Source organism: Sarcophilus harrisii, chromosome 1, assembly GCF_902635505.1.
Source record: "Sarcophilus harrisii chromosome 1, mSarHar1.11, whole genome shotgun sequence".
Classification (NCBI taxonomy): domain Eukaryota; kingdom Metazoa; phylum Chordata; class Mammalia; order Dasyuromorphia; family Dasyuridae; genus Sarcophilus; species Sarcophilus harrisii.
The window spans coordinates 598,743,825-598,768,919 of NC_045426.1; the positions used below are offsets into that span (position 1 = coordinate 598,743,825).

The following is a 25,095-nucleotide window of genomic DNA, read 5'->3' on the forward strand; positions in this document are numbered from 1 at the left end:
TATATATATATACACATATATATATATATATTATATATGTACACATACCTATATTACATATATACTCACATATACATACATGTGTGTATTATTTCTTATAAATTTAGAAGATTTTTCTTCCCATCTAAATATATTTTTGTTCTCTCAGATGTAAGTATGGTTCCTTCTAAATATTCTCTCCTTAATTCCCTCCATCCCCTCACTCTCCTCTTTCTGAACTTAGAATACTTTTATATACACAAGCACTGATATACAAACACACATATACTGTATACACATACACACACACACACACACACACACACACACACACAAATAGATTCACACCTATCGTTACTTCTTTAACCCAATGTAAGAGAGTAGGCTTCCATATTTAACAGTTCTCCTCCAACTAATTCCTCTGTATTAGTTCTTCCTTCTGCATCTCTTTTATATAACAACTCTTTTTGCCTTTTCCCACATGGTTTTGCATTTTGGAATCATGTTATATTCACCTCTACCCCCCCAATTTTTTTTCTAACTACCTAATTATTAAGAATAATCTTTGGCATTTGTTTTACATTTCCTCATATAAAAAGTAAACAATTTGTTGTTATTGAATTTCTTGTAATTAGTCTTTGATATTTACCTTATATTTATACTGGATTTTGTATGTTAATTATTTTATTAAGTTCAGGCCTTTTTGCAACAAAATCCAGAAAGTTTGCAGTTTATTGAATATACATTATTTCTTTTTAGGATTATGCTAATTTGTTGGGTATGATAGCTTCCTTTTCTGTCCCAGAAAAAGGACACTTTTGCTCACCTGTATTATTTTAATGTCACCTTGATAGATCTTGGGTAATTCTAATTGTGGCTTCGCCATATGTGAATTATTATTTTTACCTTGTTACTTTTAATATTTTCTCCTTAATATGGGGGTTTTGGAATTTGACTTTGATATTCCTGTAACTTTATCTTGTAGGATCTCTTTCAGCTGGTGATCAGTGATTTTTTTTCTTTTTTATATTTCTACTTTCTCTCTTGTTCTAACAAGTCAGAATACTTGTCTTTTAATAATTTCTCATATTATTGTGTTAAGATTATTTTTTTATCATAGCTTTCAAGTGATTTGGTTATTCTTATATTTTCTCACCTTGGTCTGTTCTCCAAGTTATTCTTATTTTTAGCATTCATTCAGCAGATATATACTGAGGAGGCTCACAACATGAAGGCATAATGCTAGGGACAGATAGCTGCTTGAACAAATCATATGTAAACCTAAATTTTCCTCTTACATATATGATAACCCATGTGAGAAAAAATCCTTGAAGTGAGACTTCACTTATTCCCCTCACTGCTGCTGCCATTCAGGGTCCTAACACAAACTGCCAGCCTTTCAGTACTGTGTCTTAGTTCTGCTGGTTTGATGTCAGTGTTGAAAGCCAAGGAGCCCTGGATGGCCATTTAAATCAGGCTTAGTTGCAGTCACTAGCATGGTAAACTGGGCAGTTGCTTACTGAGCCTATCACAGAGTCCTCACAAGGGGAGGTATACCATGCCATACTAGCCACATTGTGAGCTCCTATGAAAAGGGCTACCTGAAGAAACATTGTCATATGTGGAGAGTATCTGGGATAAATTAGAGTCTTTAGGTTTGTCACCAGATAAGGTCCAATATTGACCTCAAAGAGAGGACAACTCATTCATGAACCAGTTCTTACTAATGGGAAAGATAATGATGTGCAAGGAAGCACTAATTAGCTTTGGACTCTCTTAGTTGGCCTCTGGCTGCTCAAAGGAGTAGGTCCAGTTTGGAAAAGTTTGGACTTTCTTATGAGGACTAACAGCGGTCTTGTTAGGGCAAATCTGGGTACACCAACAGATCCACTCTTGGGTAGACTACGGAAGGGTTTTTTTTTCTTGCTAACCTTCCTCGTCATGTTCGTCCAAGATCCCTTCTGCTTCACCACTTGGAGTAGCAGGTGTGACTTTTGGTTAAGGGGCTGGGGTATCACTCTGGGCAGCACTGTAGAGCTGACTATGCTTGATAATCAGAATTGTCATGAGACAAGGGATGTACCTTCCATTATTGTCAATGGATTGTCTTTTTGGGGATGTAAGATATTTCAGCCAATCACTGTAGCAAGATTCTGGACAACCATCTTTATATTTAAGTGAACTTGAACTTCATACAAAAACTTACATATGTATTTAAGAAGGTCTGAGGAAGATTTTTCACTGCTCAGCTAATTCCAGAGTGCCTTCACTCTCATTATTAATTTTTCTTTTTGTTTGTTGTTGTTGTACTTGTTATTGTTTTGCTGAGGCAATTGGGATTAAGTGATTTGCCCAGGGTCACAAAGCTAGGAAGTGTTAAGTGTCTGAGACCAGATTTGAACTCAGGTCTTCCTGACTTCAGGGCTGGTGCTCTAGCCACTGTGCCACCTAGCTGCTACATCTCATTATTTGAGAACAATTGAGCAAAAGAGAGGAAATCTTCATATTTGGCAAAGGGGATGGCAGACTCAAGCAGCTCCCAAAGATATAGTTTTAATAAGGAAAAACCTGTATAGACATCTGTTGTACTGTCAAAAAATGTTTTCTCTCCACATTTAAATGAATCATGTAAATCCCTAAGCTAATGTGACCAAGCATTCTCTGAGTCCTTATTTTGGATGTGCTTGATTGTTTCTTGATGTCTCATAAATGCATTAGCTTTCACTTGCCCCATTCTAAATTTAAGGAATTGTTTTCCTCAATTAGCTTTTATATTTTCTTTTCTATACAGCCAATTGTACTTATTAAGGAGTTGTTTTATATAGTAAATTTTGGCATTTCCATTTGGCCAGATCTACTTTTTGGGCAATTGTTTTCTTTTTCCAAGCTATTGACTGTTCTTTCTTTTTTAATAGTTTTCTTGCATCACAGTCATTTTTTCCCCATTTTTTTTTCTCTAACATATTTTTCAATTCTTCAGTGCACTCTTTTGGTGGTTGAGACTACTTCCTTTTTTTCTTTAGGGTTTTGTATTAAACCAATCCTGTATTCCTGGCATAAATTTCACCTGGTCATAATGTAATGGCACTGTTGGTTTAAATAGTACATTATGTACAATTTTATAACTCTTTGGGCATAGTTACAGATTGTTCTCCAGAATGGTTGGATCATTTTACAACTTCACCAATAATGCATTAGTGTCCATGTTTTCCCAATCCATCCAATATTTATCATTATTTTTCCTGTCATCTTAACCAGTCTCATAAGAGTGAGGCATTACCCTAACATTGGTTTAATTTGCATTTCTCTAGTCAATTGTGATTTAGAACTTTTTTTATATGACTATGGATGGCTTTAATTTCATCATCTGAAAATTGTATGTTCATATCCTTTGACTATCATTTGGGGAAAGACTTGTATTCTTATAAATTTAACACAGTTTTTTATATATTTTAGAAATACAACTTTTGTTAGAAACACTAATTGTAAAGATTTTCCCCCAGTTTTGTACTTCGCTTTTAATCTGGTTTCTGTTGGTTTTATATTTACAAAAACTTTTTAAATTATTGTTATGGACAACAAAAGTTGTCCATTTTGCCTTTCATAATGTTTTCTAGTTCTTCTTTGGTCATAGCTTCCTCCTTCCTGAGATCTGATAGGTGAATTATACCTTGCTTTCCTAATTAGTTCATGCTATCATCCTTTTTGCCCAAAGCATATACTTATTTTGACCTTATTTTGGTAGGAGCTGTGAGCTATAGGTCTTTACTGAGTTTCTGACATATTATTTTCCAGTTTTCTCAGCATTTTTTTTTTAAATAGTGATTTCTGTAGAAACTGCAGATTGGGTATTTATCAAAAACTAGATTACTATAGGCCTGTTATTGTGTCATGTGTATCAAATCTATTCCACTGATCCATCACTCTATTTCTTATCCAGTACCAAATGATTTTTGTGTTTTTGCTGAGGCAATGGGAGTTAAGTGACTTGCCCAGGTCACACAGCTAGGAAGTTCTAAGTGTCTGGATTTGAACTCAGGGCCTCCTGACTTCAGGGCTAGTGCTCTATCCAGGGTTCTACCTAGCTGCTCCAAATGGTTTTGATGATTGCTGCTTTATAATATTGTTTTAGGTTTTGGTTTGCTGCTAAGCCACCCTCCTTCATATTTTAGGTTCATTAATTCCCTTGATATTCTTGACCTTTCTTCCAGATGAATTTTGTTATTACTTCTAATTCTTAAAAAAATATTTTTTTGCAGTTTGAACAAGTAGAACAATTTAAGTAGAATTATTTTTTTTTTTTTGTGTGTGTGTGTGAGAAATGTTTGGTAATTGTGTTCACATAGTTCTCTGTTTTTTCTTGGTAGGTAGACCCCCAAATATTTTATTCTCTCTACAATATTTTAAATGTAATTTTTCTTTCTGTCTCTTGCTGATGGGTTTTAACAGTAATATATAAAAATGAAGATTATTCATGTAATACCCCATAACTTTTGTAAAGCTGTGAATAGTTTTCCAGTAGATTTTTAGATGACTTTCTAGGATTCTCTAAGAACATCCTATCATCCACAGAGTGAATTTTATTTCCTCAATCCCTATTATAATTTCTTTAATTTCTTTTTCTTTTCTTATTGCTAAAGCCAACATTACTAGTACAATGCTGAATAAGAGTTGTGATAATGGGCATTATTTTCCATCCCTGATATTATTGGGAATGTGCCCAACTTCTGTGCATTATAAATGCTTGCTGTTGGTTTTAAATAGATATTTTTTTTTATTGAGTTAAAGAAAGCTTCCTTTATTCCTTTGTTCTCCAGTGTTTTTAAATAGGAATAAAAGCTGTATTTTCACAATACTTTTTTTATTATAGCTTTTTATTTACAAGTTATATGCATGGGTAATTTTACAGCATTGACAATTGCCTGTAATGGGCTGAGGTTTGAGCTGATGCACTGAGGTCCCAAGTACATGAGGCTAGATAGTAATTGGGCTATACTCTATTAATATACATGATTGGATAAAGAATGGTCCCTGCCCACTCTCTGTGCAAGTCCTGATGTGTTGTATAGGAAATGACGATTTTGGTGGGTGGAGGCAGAGAGAGAGGGAGGAAGACAAGTGGGGAGAGATTGGGCTGGGTTCGAGACTCCGAGCTGCTGGTTGTGTGGCTGCTGGTCGAGCTAGCTTCTTGACTCAGCTGCACACATTGCTATCGCCGATTCTCTTCCACCTCCGATCCTTCTTCACTGAGAATAAAGACTGACGATTTTCCCCTAACCTGAATTCCTGTCTCGTGCTGATCTTAAAATACACGACCTTAACAATTGCCAAACCTTTTGTTCCAATTTTTCCCCTCCTTTCCCCATCCCCTCCCCCAGGTGGCAGGTTGACCAATATATGTTAAATCTGTTAAAGTATAAATTAAATACAATATTAGTACAGATGTCCAAAGAGTTATTTTGCTGTACAAAAAGAATCAGACTTTGAAAGAGTGTACAATTAGCCTGTGAGGGAAATCAAAAATGGAGGCAGACAAAAATAGAGTGATTGGGAATTCTATGTAGCAGTTCATAGTCATCTCCCAGAGTTCTTTCGCTGGGTGTAGCTAGTTCAATTCATTACTGCTCTTTTGGAACTGATTTGGTTCATCTCATTGTTGAAGAAGGCCAGGTACATCAGAATTGATCATCATACAGTGTTATTGTTGAAGTATATAATGATCTTCTGGTCCTACTCATTTCACTCAGCATCAGTTTACCAAGCCTTTCTGAAATCATCTTGCTGGTCATTTTTTACAGAATAATAATATTCCATAACTTTCATATACCACAATTTATTCAGCCATTCTCCAATTAATGAGCATCCATTCATTTTCCAGCTTCTAGCCACTACAAAGAGGGCTGCCACAAACATTCTTGCACATATAGGTCCCTTTCCCTTCTTTAAAATCTATTTGGGATATAATCCCAGTAGTAACACTGATGGACCAAAGGGTATGCACAGTTTGATAACATTTTGAGCATAGTTCCAAATTGCTCTCCAGAATGTCTGGATGTATTCACACTTCCACCAACAATGTATCAGTGACCCTATTTTCCAACATTGTGCATAATCTTTCCCTACCATTCTAGCCAATCTGACAGGTGTGTAGTGGTATCTCAGAGTTGTCTTAATTTGCATTTCTCTGATCAATAGTAATTTGGAACACTCTTTCATATGAGTGGTTATAGTTTTAATTTCATCATCTGAAAATTGTCTGTTCTTATCCTTTGACCATTTATCAATTGGAGAATGGCTTGATTTCTTATAAAGTTGAGTCAATTCTCTATGTAATTTGGAAATGAGGCCTTTATCAAGGCCTTTGAATGTAAAAATGTTTTCCCACTTTATTGCTTCCCTTCTAATCTTATCTGCATTAGTTTTGTTTGTATGAAAACTTTTCTATTTGATATAATCAAAATTTTCTATTTTGTGATCAATAATGATCTCTAATTCTTTATTGGTCATAAATTCCTTCCTCTTTCACAGGTCTGAGAGGTAAGCTATGGCATGTTCCTCCAATTTGTGTGTAATCTCATGCTTTATGCCTAGGTCATGAACCCATTTTGACCTTATCTGGTGTACAGTGTTAAGTGTGGGTCAATGCTGAGTTTCTGCCATACTAATTTCCAATTTTCCCAGCAATTTTTGTCAAACAGCGAGTTCTTATCCCAAAAGCTGGGGTCTTTTGGTTTGTCAAACACTAGAGTATTAAAGTTTTTGACTCTTTTGTCCTTTGAACCTTACCTATTCCATTGATCAACTAGTCTATTTTTTAGCTAGTACCAAATGGTTTTGGTAACTGATGCTTTATAATATAATTTTAAATCTGGTACAGCTAGGCCACCTTCATTTGATTTTTTTTTCATTAATTTCCTTGAAATTCTTGACCTTTTGTTTTTCCATATGAACTTTGTTGTTATTTTTTCTAGGTCATTCAAATAATTTTTTGGAAATCTGGTTGGTATAGTGCTAAATAAATAGATTAGGTTAGTTAGGATTGTCGTCTTTATTAAATTTGCTCACCCTATCTCAAGAGCATTTAATATTTTTCCAATTGGTTAGATCAGACTTAATTTGCGTGGAAAGTATTTTGTAGTTTTGCTTTTAAAGTTTCTGATTTTTCATTGGGAGATAGATTCCTTAATATTTTATACTATAAGTAATTACTTTAAATGGAATTTCTCTTTGTAACTCTAACTGTTGGATTTTGTTAGTGATATATAAGAATGCTGATGACTTATGTGGGTTCATTTTGTATCCTGCAACTTTGCTAAAGGTGTGAATTATTGCTAATAGTTTTTAGTCAAATTCCTGCGGTTCTCTAAATATATATACCATCATATCATCAGCAAAGAGTGATAATTTGGTTTCCTCATTACCTACTCTAATTCCTTTAATCTCTTTCTCAACTCTTATTGCCAAAGCTAACACTATTACAATATTGTATAGTAATGGTGATAATGGGCAACCTTGTTTCACTCCAGAAATGGTTGCAGTTTATCCTCATTACATATGAAGCTTACTGATGGTTTTAAATAGATACTACTGATTATTTTAAGGAAAAGTCCATTTATTCCTATACTCTTAAGTGTTTTTAATAGAAATGGATGTTGGATTTTATCAAATGTTTTTTCTGCATCCATTGAGATGATCATATGTTCTTTGTTAATTTGGTTATTAATATGGCCAATTATGCTGATAGTTTTCCGAATATTGAACCAACCCTGCATTCATGGTATAAATCTTGTTTGATCATGGTGTATTATCCTTGGGATGATTTTCTGTAGTATTTTTACTAATATCTTGTTTAAGATTTTAGCATCAATATTCATTAGGGAAATTGGTCTATAATTTTCTTTCTCTGTTTTCAACCTACCTGGTTTAGGTATCAGTACCATGTCTGTGTCATAAAAGGAATTTGGTAGGACTCCATCATTCCCTATTTTTAAACATAGTTTATATAGCATTGGGGCTAATTGTTCTTAAATGTTTGGTAGAATTCACATGTAAATCCATCTGGTCCTGGAGATTTTTTTTATGGAGTTGATTAATAAATTGTTCTATTTCTTTTTCTGAAATGGGACTATTTGAGCAATTTAATTCCTCCTCTGTTAATCTGGGAAGCCTGTATTTTTGGAGGTAGTCATCAATTTCACTTAGTTATGAAATTTATTGGCATGAAGTTGGGCAAAGTAACTCATTATTTCTCTAATTTCCTCTTAATTTGTGGAAAGTTCTCCCTTTTCATTTTTAAGATTAATAATTTGATCTTCCTCCTTCCTTTTTCTAATCAGATTTACTAAAGGTTTATCTATTTTATTGTTTTTTCATCAAACCAAATCTTAGTTTTAATTATTAATTTAATTGTTTTTTTTTCTTTCAATATTATTAATTTCTTCTTTTAATTTTAGAATTTAAAGTTTGGTATTTATTGGAGGGTTTTAATTTGGTATTTTTCTACCTTTTTAAGTTGCAAGACAATTCATTGATCTTCTCTTTCTCTATTTTATTCAAGTAAGCCTCTAAGGATATAAAAATTCCCCTTATTACTTCTTTGGCTCCATCCCACAAATTTTTGTATGATGTCTCATTGTTGTCATTATCTTGAGTGAAATTATTAATTGTGTCTATGATTTGCTGTTTCACCCAATCATTCTTTAAGATGAGATTATTTAGTTTCCAATTACTTTTTTGGTCTATTTACCCCTAACTTTTTGTTGAATGTAGTTTTTATTGCATCATGATCTGAAAAGAAAGCATTTACAATTTCTGCCTTCCTGCATTTAATTTTGAGGTCTTTATGCTCTAATATATGGTCAATTTTTATATAGGTTCCATGAACTGCTGAGAAGAAAGTATACTCCTTTCTGTCACCATTCAGTATTCTCCAAAGATCTTTCATATCTAATTTTTTTTAATATTCTTTTTACCTCTTTAATTTCTTTCTTATTTGTTTTGTGGCTTTGATTATCTAATTCTGAGAGTGCAAGGTTGAGATCTCCCACTGTTACAGTTTTGTTGTCTATTTCTTCTTGCAACTCTCTTAACTTCTACATTAGGAAATTTGATGCTATACCATATATATGTTTAATATTTATATTGCTTCATTATCTATGCTACCCTTTACCGAGATATAGTTTCCTTACTCATCTCTTTTAATTAGATCAATTTTTGCTTTTGCTTGATCTTAGATATGGATGGCTACCCCTGCTTTTTTGACTTCATTTGAAGCATAATAGATTCTTCTCCAGCCTTTTACCTTTACTCTGTATGTATCTCCCTGCTTTAAATGTGTTTCCTGTAAACAACATATTGTAGAGTTCTGACTTTAATCCATTCTGCTATCCATCTCCACTTTATGGGAGAGTTCATCCCATTCATATTTACAGTTAAAATTACTAATTCTGTATTTCCTGCCTTTTTATTATTCCTAAATTATGCTTTTATTTTTCTTGCCCCCCCCTTTACCTTTTTTCCCAGTATTAAACTTAGGACTCCATTTGCGTCACTCAGCTCTCCCTCTTTAGGATCCCTTCCTCCCCCCTTCAAATCCCTTCCTTTTTCTTATACCCTTTGCTTATTACTCTTTTCCTTTTCCCTTTCCTCTCCCACTTTTTAATGAGGTGAGAGAAGATTCTCTGTAAAACAAATATGTCAATTATTTTCTCTTTGAGCCAACTCTGATGAGAGTAAGATTCACACAATGTTCCTTCCCCTTTTTAAGTTCCCTCAAATATGATAAGTTTCTTTTACTTCTTTGTGGGATGTAGTTTCCCTTTTTTTGTCTACCCTTTTCCCCTTTTTTCTGACACTATCCCCTTTCCATTTCTACTTCACATTTTTTCATGTTAAATCAGTAAAATCAGATTATACATGTGGTCTTTATGTATATCCACAACAGAAATACAGTTCTCAAGAATTCCTTTTACCTTTTTCTGCTTCTGTTGAGTCCTATGGTTTGAGATCATATTTTTTGATTAGATCCATTTTTTTCCTTAGAAACAAATGGCATTCATCTGTTTCATTAAATTTCCATCTTCTTCCATGAAAGTAAATGTTCAGCTTAGCTGGGGAGTTTATTCTTGACAGTATTTCAAATTCTTTTGCGTTTCAGAATATCAGATTCCAGGCCTTTCGATCCTTTAATGGGGAGGCAGCCAGATCTTGAGTGATCCTTATTGTGGCACCTCGTATTTGAATTGTTTTTTCCTGGTTGCTCATAATATATTTTCCTTAGTCTGATGATTCAGAACTTTGGCCACAATATTCCTTTGGAGTTTTTATTTTAGGGTCTTTTTCAGAAGGTGTTCAATGAATTCTTTAAATACCTATTTTACCTTCTGATTCTATTAAATCTGAACAGTTATCTTTGATGATTTCCTATAAAATAGCATTTAGTCTTTTTTTTTTTTTCATCATTATTTTCAGGAAGTCCACTAATCCTCAGATTATCTCTCCTAGATCTATTTTCCAGGTCTGTTGTTTTTCCAAGTAGATATTTAACGTTTTTTTTTCCTAATTTTTCATTTTTTTGGTTTTGCTTGACTGATCCTTGATGTCTCAATGAATCATTCATTTCTATTTGCTCAGTTTTGATTTTTAATGAGTTATTTTCTCCATTAGCTTTTTTTTACTTCTTTTTTATATGTCCAGTTGAGTTTTTAAATGAGTTGTTTTGCTCTATGGAATTTTTTTTCCATTTCAGTATTTTTTTTTTTTTTTTTTTTTAGTGAGTTATTTTATTTTTCCAAATCTTAAATCCTACTTTCCTGGGATTATTTTTTTACCTTTTCCAATTCACAAATTCTCTTTCCTTGCACTTCCTGGGAATTCTTTACCTTTTCCAATTCACATTTCAGGAAGTTATTACTCTTTTGCATAGCTTTTCTTTCATTTCACCATTTTTCTTCTAGCTGTCTTTTAAAATTGTTAGTATACTCTCCTAGGAGAGCGTTATGTGTTGGGGGCCAGGTAACATTCCCCTTTGGGGTATTGTCTGGAGACTCTCTGCTATTAGTCTCCTTGGGATTGAAAGCCTTCTCTCTTTTTGTATAGAAGCTATCAATCATCCTTTTGATTTTTTTTTTTTACTCATTTTTCAAAGCCTGTAGGGTCTGCCTTCAGGGCAAGGAAGTTACCAGTTTCCTCTGCAGAACACTGATAGGTGTATGGACAATAGCAGTCCTGCAAACAGGCTGCAAAGAGCAGTGAAGTCCAGGAGTGCTCTGGGAAAAAACCCCCCTTCCCCCAAGTGATTCAGACCTGGTTAGCCAGAGCCAAGCTGGAGAAGTGCCCAGTGAAGAACAATGCTTTGTGGATTAGTGACTGCCCAGTGGTTAGAGACTGAGCAATGAAAGTGTCACTAGCCCAAGCCCAAGCCTGCTACAGGCCATCAGTATTAGCAGCTGACCCACAAATAGCCCGGTACAGACTGGAAGTGTCTCTGCCCTGGGAAGTACTGTCTTGCTGTGGAAGTTCTATTGCCCCAGACCAAGCCCCACACTGTGCAGATTAGAGCCTGCCCCGGATTGTGCCCCCCTGCTGTGCAGATTTGTGGCTGTCCTGGGTCGTCCCTTGCTCCAGAATTCAGTTTTACAACTGTGCTGTAGTCTGAGCTGAATCACTTCTAGTTTTGGGTGGGTATAGCCAGATCTTGTTAGGTTCTGGTGTTTTTTAGAGTACCCTCTGCCTTTGGCTTTAATTTCTCTGTTGATCTGTTGTTTTGCAAGCAAGGCGGAGTACTCAGCCTATGGCAGAGTCGTCTCTGTAGATTTTCTAACAACAGACGCCACCCCTGCCTGGTCTGCTCGGTCTGCTAGACTCTAGGTCTATCCTTGCCCGTACTGATGTTTTCCCACTGCTCAGAACAAACCTTTCCTAATGAACTTCTAGATTATCTTTGGCTGGTAACTTGTCCTTCAAATCTTCATGAATTTTACCAGTCAAGTGCTATTTTTGAGGCTGAATTTAATAATTGATCTTGAGGATATGAGAGAACTCAGAAAGTAGTGTGTACCTTCTCTGCCAATCTTTGCTCCACCTCCATGAGTGCTGTATTTTGTCAAAAATTTTTCTGCATCTATTAAGATTATTTTATGATTTCTGTTGATTTTATTATTGATCTGGTCGATTATGGAAGTAGTTTTCATAATAGTGAAATAGCCTTGAATTCCTGGGGCAAATCCCACTTGGTCACAATGTATTATCTGACTGATAAGTTACTCTAATCTCTTTGCCAATAGAGAATATTTTTGCATCAATATTCATTAGAGAGATTAGTCTGTAATTTTCTTTCTCTGTTTTGGGTCTTCCTCGTTTAGGTAAGAGTATTATAATTTTGACAAAGAAAGAATTTGGCAGGACACCTTTAACTATTTTTTCCCAATATTTTAGATAGCACTGGAATTAATTTTTTTTTTTTGTTTGTTTGTTTGCTTTTTAATATTTGGTGGAATTCACTTGTGAATTGATCTAATCCTAGAGATTTTTTTTCCTAGGACATTCATTGTGATGAACTCGTATTTAAAATCAGCCAGAGTCTCCTGACAGGTTAAGGGAAAATCTTTGATCTTTATTCTCTGTGGAGGTGAAGAAGAATCGGAGGTGAAAAGCGATCAGAGGTGAAAGAGGGATCGCAATAGCAATGTCAGCAGCTGCAACAAGACACCAGCCAGCAGTTTCTCTCTGCCTCTCTTCCTGCCCCTCTGCCTCCACCCACCAAAATCGTCATTTCCTATACAATACATCAGGACTTGCACAAAGAATGGACGGGGCCATTTTTTCTCCAAGCATGTATATTAATAGAATATGGTCCAATTACTATTTAGCCTCATGTGCTTGGGACTTCAGTGCATCAACTCCAGCTTCAGCCCATTACAATTCATTAATGGCTTGTTAATTTTTTTTCTTTTCTTTTTTTTTTTTTTTAACATTAAAACAAACAAAGCTTTAATTAAGGCTTTTTTTTTAAATTTAATAGCCTTTTATTTACAGGATATATACATGGGTAACTTTACAGCATTAACAATTGCCAAACCTCTTGTTCCAATTTTTCACCTCTTACCCCCCCAGCCCCTCCCCCAGATGGCAGGATGACCAGTAGATGTTAAATATATTAAAATATAAATCAGATACACAATAAGTATACCTGACCAAAACGTTATTTTGCTGTAGAAAAAGAATCAGACTCTGAAATATTGTACAATTAGCTTGTGAAGGAAATCAAAAATGCAGGTGTGCATAAATATAGGGATTGGGAATTCAATGTAATGGTTTTTAGTCATCTCCCAGAGTTCTTTTTCTGGGCATAGCTAGTTCAGTTCATTACTGCTCCATTAGAAATGATTTGGTTGATCTCGTTGCTGAGGATGGCCTGATCCATCAGAACTGGTCATCATCTAGTATTGTTGTTGAAGTATATAATGATCTCCTGGTCCTGCTCATTTCACTCAGCATCAGTTCGTGTAAGTCTCTCCAGGCCTTTCTGAAATCATCCTGTTGGTCATTTCTTACAGAACAGTAATATTCCATAATTTTCATATACCACAATTTATTCAACCATTCTCCAACTGATGGACATCCATTCAGTTTCCAGTTTTTAGCCACTACAAAAAGGGCTGCCACAAACATTCGTGCACATACAGGTCCCTTTCCCCAATTTAAGGATTTTATTTCCTCTTTTGGGCAATTATTGTATTTGTAAATATTCATAGGTTTTGGTTTTATTGGTGGATTTGGTGCCATACAGTTAGGTAAAATTGTTCCTAAGTTTTTCTTTAATTTATTTTCCATTGGTGGTAAGTTCACCCTTTTGATTTTTAAGGCTGGTGATTGTTTTTTCTTTCCTTTTTCTAATCAAATTAGTCAAAGTTAATTTATTTTGTTGTTGCTTTTGTCATAAAACCAACCCTTAGTTTTATTGAGTAATTCTATAGTTTTCTTGGTTTTTTTTATTTTATTTTTTATTATCTTCTTATTTTATTTTTTCTTCTTATATATATTTTATTTATCTTCTTATTAATTATTTATTAATATCTTCTTTGAGTTTCAGAATTTCTAATTTGATATTAGAAATGGGAGTTTTGATTCTTTTTCTAACTTTTTTATCGTATACCCAAATAATTGATCTCTTCTTTCTATTTTATTTATGTCCTAGGTAATCATTCTTACTTATACTTTCTCTCATAAAGTCCTCAATTTTTCTATAATATATAAAGAACTGGGCAAGATTTATAAAACTCTATGCTATCCCCTAATTGATTCCCACTGATGGAATAAGAACAGGTAGTTTTCATGTAGCTAGGTTTTAGATGGAAAAATCAAAGCTTTATATGTAAAATGCTCTAGATTACTTTTGATCAGGAAAAAAATGCAATTTAAAATAACTTTGAGGTATAATTACCAAAATTGGCTAATATGATACAAATGGAAAATAATAAATTTTGGTGAAGGTATGATAAAATTGGGATAGCAATATCCTCTTGTTGGTGGTGTGAATTGCTTTAAATAGTCTGGTGAGCAATTTGAAACTGTAACCAAAGGGCTATAAAACTTCATACCCTTTGATCCACTATTAAATCTGTGTCCCAAAGGGATGATAACAAAGAAAAAGGATCTACGTGTGAAAACAACATATTTCATACCAGCAATTTTCATTTCTTCATTTCATTCACATTGTGTTTTCTGGCTGATTTTAGAAAAAAAACAAATAAACCAAAAACAAGGAAAGGCTCATCTGAATTGTGGCAAAGTGTAGTGAGTAGAACTAGTAGAACAATGACATAGAACATTATGACAATAGTACTCTAAGATGATTGTGGATGATTAAGCTTATCTTAGAAATACACAAAACAAGATGATTAGAAAGCACTAGCGATCAAAAATCTTACACATCTCCAGAGAAAGAACTGATAAATTTTGATTGCAAGTATATTATTTTTCTCTCTGTTTTCTTTTATTTATTTGGGTCTTTTAAATTTATTTTTGCTGCTTTTTTTTTAGCATGATTAATACAATAATATGTTTTTATATGATATAGGTTCTGAAATATAGCAATGGTTTTGGGGTCTCCTGACCTTGAGGGCCCTCTGTTCTAACAAGGAATCAATAATATTAAATCTTCTGTCTTTGGAAACCCCTATACCCAATCTGCCTGATTCTAGAGATCACTCCTCAATTCACTGCTGACTGGTAATCTTGTTAGTAATAGTCTGGTCAATAGAGAACTGATCCTTCCAGAGATCACTCCTTTCTATCTATGAACCATAGAATTAGCATACCTAGAGTTGAAAGCTGTATAAATGTATCTTCTTGCTTCTGTTTCTCTGCTGAAATTCCCTTAGAATTTCCAGTTTGCTTTTATAAAGGCATTACAATTACTATTGCAATAAATCTTTGCCCCTAGACTAGGAGATGGGTTTAAGCCTGCAAATTGTTTTGAGATACCTCACAGCACTACTCTGGAACCCCAAACTTTTAGGTCCCCCTTCCCAACTTCAACATTTTGAATGATTGAAAATGAATAACCTATTTCAAATTGCTTAAAGATTCAAGTAAAGAGAATTTAAGGGAGAGAGAAAGAAATTTGGAACTTAACATTTTAAAAAAATGAACGTTAAAATTGCCTTTAAATTTAATGGAGGAAAAAAAATTATAATAAACATATCATTAACAACAACAACAAAAACCTTTTTTAGTTCTGTCACACTAGCCTTCTTATTAGCAATGTTTCCTAAGGTCCATTTGATTTTATATATGTGCATTTTATTATATTGTGTTGAATTGCATTACATGATGTTGAATTATATTGTAATATATTGTATTAGAGGCCGTGTGTGGCACGATAAATAGAATGTTAGGTTTGAAATGAAGAACAATAGTATTAGCTCTGTGGTAATGGGGAAGTTAATTAATCTCTTTTTACTTTGGTTTCCACAATGTACAAGGGATATAATATGAATTTTCATCTCCCATAGTTGTGACAATTTAAAGAGATAATGTGTATAAAAATATTCAGCATAAAGTCTGACATAGAAACAGAAAGAAAAAGATATAGACACAGAGAAAGATAGAGAAAGAGGCAGAAAGAAAACAATTATATGTATACATTTCAGTAGATTAAAATTTCACTGATCCAACCCTGCAATTTTTGCCATACCACAGATACTTGAACTAAAGACTTCAGAGCTTTGAAGTTGTAAAGCTATAGTTCTCCTCACAAATAAATCTTGGGTGGCTTATTTTTGAACTTAGTTGGACTTGTTCTAAGAGAGCAGGATGTAGTCTGTCGCTAGGACCATAAGAATATACTAAAAGCCTTTGTATATATGTTTGTATTTGTGTGTATGGATAGATCACTGAGTCAGGAGTCAGGAAGAGCTAAGTTCATATTTGAGCTCAGACACTTACTAGCTAAGTGATCCTGGAAAAGTCACTTCATTCTATTTGCCTCAGTTTTCTTATCTATAAAAAAGATCTGGAGAAAGAATTGACAAACCATGTTAGTATCTTTGCCAAGAAAACTTCATATGGGGTCATGAGGAATTGCACATAACTGAAATAACTGAAAAAAAAAAAAAAACAACAAGATTGTATGAGCAACACTCACTCTGATGATTTTCACAAGATTTTAAAAGAAGTTGTTAAATTTATTTTCTTAATTTGGCTCAATCATAGTCTAACTCTGAGAAATATAAAAGGCATTTTTGTTAGCAAAAGTATTCTACTGGTTTTCTTATTATCATCCACAACAACTCTATTTAAATCAAATATGCTCAGATAATTCTTTCTCTTTTAAGGCTTTATTTCTTTTTGACTCATTACTCCAGATAGAATATTTCAAATGAAAAGTAAGTTTTCTGACCTTTTTCCTCTGAGGATACATGACACTAAAGAGATGCACAATGGCGATCTTCCCTGGAGGTAACAGCTTTCCAAGTCCAGCCCTTCAGTTTTATCTAAATGGTCAGCATTCCCAGAAATATCAGAGTTCCAATTTCTGCTGAAATGTCCTTTTGTAGACAGAACAGGCTGAACAAATGGAAATTGAATGATTGGTTCTGATCACACAGATTACTTTGATACAATCAGAATGATTTGAAAATTCTTGCCCCAAAATACGTATGGCCTCTTCTTTTCTCCCCACAGACTCCCAAAATTATGATTTCATCTTTTTTTCAAACACCTGATTCAGAAACTACCTCCATTGATGCAGTTTTGCAGCACATATGAGATTGAGAAGTTTAGTTGCTTAAGATCCTAATACATTAAATATCGTATCCAAGCCTAACACAATAAGCTTATTTCAAAGACCATACTTGAATCTAGTTCTTCCGAAATGTGAGGATGAATCCTATACCTACTACAATACTATTTCTCATGTTCCCCCCCTCAAAAAAAATTAGAAAATATATGGAAGATAATTCATTTTGTATTCTTCTTGTCTATTAAATTGGTTAAAGTTAATGAAATTTTATGTAATATTAGAAAGGATACAGGGAAGAAAACAAGATCTGTTTGAAAATGGTTTGAAACCTGTACAGAGCATCTCCATAGAGATCCATTTCAACTCAAGAATTCAGGAGAGATATTAAGGTTAAACTCTTATATTTGAAGGTGATCAGCCTAGAGATGAGACATGCATGTATGGGAGATATCATGAATATAGGGGCTCTACAGAGAGGAGTGGATGTTAATTAGACTAAAAACTTATTCATGGAAACTTGAGACAAAAAGGAAAATTAAGAATGGACCACAATCCTCATTTCTATATTGGTAGAACTAGTAGCATAGTGACAAGAAAGAATAAAGGTATGGCAGGAAAAATGCAAATAATTGAATGATTCTTTGGATTTCTATACATTTTAAATTAGTAATTGGATTTTTTTTTTTTTTTTTTTGCACTGAGGCAATTGGGGTTAAGTGACTTGCCCAGGGTCACAGTGCCAAGTGTTAAGTGTCTAAGGCCAGGTTTGAAGTCAGGTCGTCTTGACCATGTAATTGAAATTCTAAATGAGCATTCCTTGTACTCAGAAAAAGGTGAAATATTTAAAGAAAAAAGAAAGATGAAAGGATGGAAAGAAGGAAAGAAGTGAAGAAATAAGAACTAAAGGAGGGAGAGAGGGAAGAAGAGAAGGAGGTAGAAAGGGAGCAAGAAAGGAAGAGAAAAAATAAGGAAATGAGGAAAAAAGAAGGAAAGGAAGAGGAGAGAGGGAGAAAAGGAGGAAAATGATAATGATAAAACATATTTACTAACAGCCTGTGATGTATAAGGCAGTGTTCTATGCTGGAAATATAATTATAAGTAAAACAGAAGGACAGGTTCTATCCTCAGTGAGATTTTTTTTCACTTAATATTTTTTCAGTTACATGTAAAGATAGTTTTTGACATTCATTCTTGTGAGATTTTGAGTTAATTTTTCCTTCCTCCCTCTTTTACCTCCTCTGTCCTCAAAACAGCAAGCAATATGGCATAGGTTATACATATATAATCATTTTAAACACATTTCTGTTCATCATGTTGTGAAAGAAAATTCAGAACAAAAGGGAGATACATGGAAAAGAAAAAAAAAAAAAAGAAAAGCAAACCAAAAAATGAAAGGTGAAAATAGTATACTTCAATCTGTTTTTAGTATTTATAGTTCTTTCTATGGATGCTCATAGCATTTTCACATTCCAAAATCCAATGTCTTGAATCACTATTTTGCTGAGAAGATCTAAATCGATCATAGTTGTTCATCACACAATCTTGCTGTTACTGTGTACAGTTATCTTGGTTCTGGTCACTTCACTCAGCATCAGTTTATATAAGTCTTTCCAAATGTTTCTGAAATCATTCAGCTCATCATTTCTCATAGAACAATTGTATTTCAGTATATTCATGAACAATAACTTATTTAGTCATTCACCAACTGATGGGCATCTACTTCTTTTCCAATTCTTTGCTACCACAAAAAAAAAAAAAAAAAAAAAAAAAAAAAAACTGCTACAAACATTTTTTGCACATATGGGTCCTTTTTCTTCTTTTATGATTTCTTTTGGATATAGACCCCATAGGGGCATGACTAGATCAAAGGATATGCAGTTTCATAGTGTTTTTGGAATAGTTCCAAATTGCTCTTAAGAATTGTTGGATCACTTTACCATTCCAACAACAATGAATTAGAATTCTCAGTTTTCCCACATTCCCTCCAATATTTATCATGTGACCTTAACTAATCTAAGAAGTATGAGATAATACCTCTGAGTTGTTTTAATTTGAATTTCTCTGATCCTTAATGACGTAGAAAACTTTTAATATGAATATTAGTGACGTTGATTTCTTCATCTGAAAATTATTTGTTCATATATTTTGACCATCTATTTATCAATTGGTGAATGTCTTGTATTCTTTTACATTTGACTCACTTCTCTTATGTTTTTAAAATGAGGTCTTTATCAGAAACATTGGCTGTAAAAATTGTTTCCCAACTTTCTGCTTCCCTTCTAATCTTGGCTGCTTAGATTTTGTTTGTATAATTTTTTTAAAATTTAATTTAATCAAAAATATACATCTTGCATTTCATTATATCCTTTACTTCTTTTTTGATCATAAATTCTTCCTCTCTCCAAAGATCTGACAGGTGAAGTATTCTTTATTCTTCCAACTTGCTTATAATACCAATTTTATAAGTCATGAACCCATTTTGACATCTTGGTACAGGATGTGAGATGTTGGTCTATGCTTGGCATTTCCCATACAATTTTCTAGGTTTCCCAGTAATTTTTGTCAAATGGTGAGTTCTTATCATTAGGAGTTAAACATTATATTACAATATTCATTTATTATTGTGTATTATGTATTTAAACTATTCCAGTCATCCAATGTTTTATTTCTGAGTCAGTGCCAAGTGGGTTTGATGAATACAACTTTATAATAGAGTTTTACATCTGGTATGACCAGACTGCTTTCCTTCGCATTTTAAAATTAATTCCCTTATTATTCATGACTTTAATTCTTCAAGATGACTTTTGTTATTATTTCTTCTAGCTCTAAAAAATAATTTTTGATTAGGTATGGTTTGATTGGCATGGCCCTGAACAAGTATGCTAATTTAGGCAAAATTTTCATTTTTATTATATTAGCTAGGCTTACACATGAGCAATTTTACCAATTGTTTAGATCTGACTTTATTTGTGTGAGAAGTGTTTTGCAATTGTATTCATCTAGTTCTCTGGTTTGTCTTGGCAGATAGACCCTCAAATATTTTATTTTATCCACAGTTATTTTAATGGAATTTCTCTTTCTTTATCTTGCTAATGGGTTTTGTCAGTAATATAAAGAAATATGTATGACTTGTGTGGGTTTATTTATAACTTTTATAAAGCTGCAAATTGTTTTAAGTAAGTTTTTAGATGATTTTCAAGGATTCTCTAAGTATATCATCATATCATTTGCAGCGATGATAGTTTTATTTCATCGTTGCCTATTCTAATTGCTTTAATTTCTTATTCTTTTTTATGGCCGACATTTCTAATGTTTTTAGTAGGAATGGGTGCTGTATTTTGTAAGAAGCTTTTTCTGCATTTTATGATTTCTGTTGGTTTTGTTTTTGATCTGGTTGATTATAGTAGTAGTTATTTTTCCTCATTGTGAAAGAGCCCTGCATAAATCTCACTTGGTCATAGTGTATTATTCTATTGATAAGCTACTGTAATCTCTTTACTAGTATTTTATTTAAAAATTTTTGCATAAATATTCATTAGAGAAATTGGTCTGTAATTTTCTTTCTCTATTTTGGCTCTTCCTGGGTGAGTAATCAGTACTATATTTGTGTTAAAGATGGAATTTTACAGGGATCATTCTTTACCTATTTTTTTCCCAAATAATTTAAATAGTATTGGAATTAATTTTTCTTTAAATATTTGGTAGAATTAACTTGTGAATCCATCTGGACTTGAAGATTTTTTTTCTTAGGGAGTTCATTAATGGCTTGTTAAATTTCTTTTTCTGAAGAGGCCTTGTTTAAATAATTTATTTTTTCTCCCGTTAATCTGGGCAATTGATATTTTTGTAAATATTCATCTATTTTGATTAGATTGTTGGATTTCTTGATATACAGTTAGACAAAAGAGCTCCTAATGATTTCTTTAATTTCATTTTCATTGGTGGTGAATTCACACTTTTCATTTTTGATACTAGTGGTTTATTATTTTTTCTTTTCTTTTTCTAATCGAATTAACCAAAATTTTATCTATTTTGATGCTTTTTTCATAAAAGCAACTCTTTATCTTATTTATTAGTTCAATAGATTTTTTTTATTTTCAATTGTGTTGTCTCCTTTGAGTTTCAGAATTTCTAATTAGGTATTTAATTGGGGGGGGGTAATTTTTCCTGGCTTTTTTCATGGCATGCCCAATTTATGGATTTCTTCTTTCTGTTTTACTCATATATTATGAAATAATTCTGACAGCTCATTTCTCTGATAAAGTTCTCATTTTTAAAATATATAGAGAAATGATCAAATTTGTAAGCTCCATGCAACCCCTAATTGATCAATGTTCATGGAATAGGAATAGGTAGTTTTCATATAGGTAGATTTTAGACAAAAAAAAAAAAAAAAAAAAAAAAAAAAAAGAGAAGCTATTTATCTGTAAAATGTTCTATATTACTTTTTATTGGAAAATTGCAATTTAACTTAACTTTGAGGTATAACTTTCAAGATTGGTTAACAGAAAAGAAAACTCATAAATATTGGTGGAGATCTGGGAAAATTGGGACACCAAAATATTATTGTTTGTGGTGTGAACTGCTTTAACTATTCTGGATAGCAATTTGGAACAGCAACCAAAGGGCTATAAAACTCTATATCCTTTGATCCACTATTAGGTCTGTGTTGCAAAGAGATCATAACAAAGAAAAAAGAATCTACATGTGAACTTTTCATTTTTGATTAATATTTCATTTTCAGGTTGATTTCAGAAAAATAAAAACAAACAGAAAATAAACAAACAAAAAAATCTGTCAAGGCTTATATGAATTGATGTAAAGTTCAGTGAATAGAACCAGGAGAACATTGTACACTGTGATAATAGTACTATAAGACGATCAGTTGTGTAGATTAAAATAGGAAGGATTGTAATTTTATTTTATTAGCTTGGCCTACTCATGCATCATTGATATTTTTCCAACTGTTTGGATTTGACTTCTGAAAAGTGTTTTGTAATTGTGCTCATATTAAGTTTCTAGATTTGTCTTGGCAGAAATAATCCAAAATATCTTACAGTACCTATAGTTATTTTAAATGGGATTTCTCTTTCTATCTATTCTTGCTTATCTTTCTTAGTAACATTCAAATACCAGTGGTTTATGTGAAACCCTATGACTGCTAAAGTTAATTGTATTAAGTAGTTTTTTACTTGATTCTCTAGGATTTTCTAAGTATATCATCATATCACCTGCAAAGTTTAACTTTGTTTCCTTTTTACCGACTCTAATTACTTCAATTTATTTTTTTCTCATTGCTGAAGCTAAAATTTATAGAATATTATGGAATGGTAATGGTAATAATGGTTTCACCTCTAGTTCTTATTTTAAGTGTTTATAGTTTATAGCTTATCCCCATTACATATAATGTTTGCTGATAGTTTGAGAGAGTTTCTGTTCATCATTAAAAAACAAACAAACAAACAAACAAAAAACAACTTCCATTTATTCCTATTTTCTCTAATGTTTTAATGTGCTTGTATAATGTATTTGGTTAAATGCCTTTTATTTCATCTATTGAGGTAATATGATTTCTATTAGTTTTGTTATTAAATGGTCCATTATGCCAATAGTTTTTCTTATATTGACACAAATCTACATTTCTGGTATAAATTTCATGTGGTCATATTGTAATATCCTGGTAACAAACTGCTTAAATATCTTTGATAATACTTTATTTGAAATGTTTGCTTTAATATTCATTTTGTATATTGATTTATAATTTTTTCCCTGTTTTTGCCCTTCTTTAAATATCAGCAGCATATTTGTGTAACAAAAGGAATTTGGCAGGACTCCTTTGTTACCTATTTTTTTAAAAAAATGTTCATATGCTATTAGAATATATTATTCTTTAAACATTTGGTAGAATTCACTTGTAAATCCATCTGTTGTTGGAGATTTTTTTTTTTCTTTAGGGAGTTTACTGATGACTTTTTCAATTTCTTTCTCTAAAATGGGTTATTTAAGTACTTATTTTTTCTTCTGTTGATGATGATTTTGTCTAGACTCTGAATCTCTCTCTTTTTGCCTTTCTCTCTCTCTCTCTCTCTCTCTCTCTCTCTCTCTCTCTTTGTCTCTCTCTCTGATCATTACATTCAGGTAGTCTAATAATTCTTAAATTATTTCTCCTGGTTCTATTTTCTAGGTTACTTGTTATTCCAATGAAATATTTTACATATTCTTCTATTTTTTTTTATTTTGTTTGATTTTTTGATGTCTTGCTGAGCTATTAACTTCCACTTGTCCAATTTTAATTTTCAATGAATTATTTTTTTCAGTTATCTTTTTTACCTGCTCCATTGTGTCAATTCTTCTTTTAAAGTTGTTTTCTTCAGAGTATTAGGGATATAGAAAACCCTTACCCAAAATGACTACTCAGAGATCATTCAGTAGAAAGCAGAAAAGTTGTTTAGTAAAACCTCCAGAGAATGAGCTGTCCTATCACAAGGTAAGAAAGAGAAAGCTCGTGGTAGGAGGGCTAAAAAATTAGTAAAGATATACAGCTTTTATAGGTTCTGTTATAAAGGATTACATCATAAATTGGGAAACATTGAGAAATAGGTGTCCTCTCCTCTACTTGAATGTTAAACATTGGTGCCAAAGGCAGATTAGAACTGAATACTTTGTTTCCCTCGTTCCAAGAGGAATCATGAGTCAGATCTTCAAACTTCAGATTACTGAGCTGACAGTATTTAATAATGTAAATATTGATAACATTGGACAAGGTTAAGTAAATATATGTAAAGTTTAAGTAAATATTGGCTAGCTCACATCATACTTATGTAGGTCACAGAGACATAGAAATAATAATAAAAAAGATAAAATAAAGAAAAAGAATTTAAACATTCTTATAAGTTCTTCACCTTATCTCTCTATTCCATACAAGTGATTTTTTTTCCTATTTTGTCACATATATATTTTAAGGAGTTGTTTTCTTCTTCAATTTTTGTTCTATTTTATTTATTCAATTTTGTTCTATTTATTTATATTTGTTCTATTTATTTATTTATTATATAATTAATTATATATATAAATTATTTATTAACTATTTAATCCACTAAACCACTTAGAGATATACAATTTTCCCTAAGAAATGCTTTGGCTGTATCCTATAGGTTTTGATATGTTGTCTCATTATTGTCATTTTCTTGGATGAAATTATGGATTGTTTCTGTGATTTGTTATTTGACTCACTCATTCTTTAAAATTAGATTATTTAATTTCCAATTGGTTTTTAATCTATTTTTCTCTGGCCCTTTGTTGAATATGATTTTTATTGTATTGTGTTCTGAAAAGGAAGGATTTACTATTTCTTCATTTTTACATTTGATTGTGAGGTTTTTGTATCCTAATATATGTTCAATTTTTTTGAATTTGACATATTACCAAGAAAAAGGTGTATTATTTTGTGTCCCTATTCAATTTTCTCTGTATGTCTATCACATGTGGCTTTTCTAGGAACCTATTAACCTCCTAGTTTCTTTCTTGTTTATTTTGTGGTTAGATTTGTTTGATTCTGAGAAGGAAGGCTGAGGTCCCCCATTAGGATTGTTTTCTATTTCTTCCAGTAAGTGGCTTAAAATCTGCTCTTGGAATTTGCATGTTCTATCACTAGATGCACTCACATTTAGTATTTTTACTACTTCATTATTTATTGTACCCTTTATCAAGATGTACTTTCCCTCCTTATTTCTTTTAATAAGATCTATTTTTACTTTTGCTTTATCTGAGATCAGAATTGCTGCCCTTGATTTTTTTTTTTTTTTACTTCAGCTGAAGCACAATAAATTCTGTTCCACCCTTTTACCTCTACTCTTATGTCTCTCTGTGTC

General features: G+C 32.5%; 1 pseudogene; it reads right to left on the reverse strand.

Annotated features, from left to right (window-relative positions):
- Nucleotides 1-1,320: 1,320 nt before the first annotated feature.
- Nucleotides 1,321-23,563, reverse strand: LOC105749737 (annotated as a pseudogene).
- Nucleotides 23,564-25,095: the final 1,532 nt, after the last annotated feature.